We start from the raw sequence: 2,021 nt of genomic DNA, 5'->3' as shown, positions 1-2,021 counted from the left end.
TTTTCAGAGCAAACTTAGCACTTAGAGCAATTTAGGCAATTTTCCGTTTTTGTTATTTCGAGCTGCGACTCAATTAGGTTTAGCCGTCTTAGGGTTGCTAGAACTAGGAATCTCGCCGACAGCTCTCGAGCCCAGGCTTATACCTTGTTGTAAACGCTCATACGCAGATTCGGAATAAGATCTACTTTGCTCTCTTTTTCGATTTCTTATTCTTATCGTTGTTATTCTCGTGTTCTGATTGCTTGACATGTGGTAATTAGCAGATATCCGGGTCCTCTGGGAAATTAGGGTTTTCCTAGTTTCCTTATTTAAACGGAAATCGACAGTGCAAATTTCGGTTCCCACAGTACACTTCTTCACCCTTTCCCAAAAGTTCTTCAACACGCCATACTGATTTGAGTGATACTCGAACACTTGGTAGAATACCATTGTAGGCCAACAATAACTGGTCCTCTTCAAAAGACTTGTTTCCTTAATATCCTAATTGAGCTCAGTAGCTAGATAGCCAATCTCAGTCTAGATAGAAACACACCGCTCTAATGGAAGTACTAAAGAATGGGGAATAGCATTCCATAAAATTTAACTGGCAGCCAATACTTCTAGAAATAAGAACGGGTACTTAAATTCACTAAAGTGAATCCTGCTTACAACTATGACACTACTCGGGAACTACAACTACGTGTGGTTCCCGAATCAAACACAATATGGACGGAAAATTCCATCCATAGGCAAGGTCTCTTACGACACCTTGATCACAATTCACATTTTTTTTTTTAAATTCAATCATTTATAAAATTTTAAAAATGCACACAACACACAATGGAATAAGAAGCAAACCTGTGATTGGACCTTTCAGGGGTTTTGACGGTCCAGGCAACTATAAAGTGTAGGCTCTACCCAAATAGCCTAACACTTGGATGTGGACTAACGGTAAGGAAAAGCGAACAAGTTCAACAAGTGTTGTCCTAGGTATAGGTGATAGACTATGGATTTGACCCATTTTCATCCATAGTTTATAGGTGTTTTTACTAATAATTATATTATTATAGATTCTATTTATTATATTTATAAGATCATGAATGTTTTGGAGATAAGTGATGATTTTGGAGCATTTTGGAGATATTTGGAGCAAGCACCCAAAATAACCATCGAGATCGACTATCGGTCGATATTGGAGAGCTATAATCGATCGATACACAAGACATGGTGTCGATTGACAGCAAAGCACGCAGGAAGCCCGTTTGGTCACAGCTGACTTGAAGCCCATGATTTCACTATTTTACAAGATTGCCCCTGACGAGTTTTTACCCTAATTATATAAGCTTTGCCGCCATGTTAGAGACAGAGTGTGTTTTCTTTGTGTTTCATTGTTTTATTGATAGATAGGAGAGAAGATCCAAAGTTATAATTTGTGATTGGAACTCCATTGATATCAATTTTATTATTCTATGAAGTTTTTATACTTAACTGCTGCTATGAATTGCTTAGCCATGTCTGAGTAGTTCTCTTGTTAGATTTTAGGGTTTAAATAGGCCAGGAGGGATTAGCCCCAACTATAGATTGCTTAGTTGTGATAATCATTTTAAGGATTGTTCATTGATGCATGTTTCTAGATTAGCTACCTAGAACCTGCCCTTGGATTGATTGATAAAAGCCATAGCTTAATTCTCATCCTGAAAACATTCTAATAGAGCTATGTTTCTTGCTATTTGCAAGGCGAGAGCTGATCTAGTGAGCTTAGTAAGCATTCATTCAACCTGCGCATAAAGCTTGACTAGAGCGCGTCGATCGATATCACACTTGAATAATCGATCGACGGTGCAAAAGGTGTATCGATCGATACGCCCATTGAAATATCAATCGAAACTTTCTATAGATAAATATAACGAAAGTTGAGATCATATATCTAGTTAATAGACAACAAGTGAATGCCCGCAAGAGACGAAAGACTTGTTGATCAAATAGTTGAGCTTTACATTATCATGCATGCAACTCATTAGGCATCTATAGGATTATAATTC

This window comes from Brassica oleracea, chromosome C8, assembly GCF_000695525.1.
Source record: "Brassica oleracea var. oleracea cultivar TO1000 chromosome C8, BOL, whole genome shotgun sequence".
Taxonomy (NCBI): Eukaryota; Viridiplantae; Streptophyta; class Magnoliopsida; order Brassicales; family Brassicaceae; genus Brassica; species Brassica oleracea.
The sequence above is the reverse complement of the archived record's forward strand: the minus strand, read 5'-3'. Positions refer to the sequence as shown.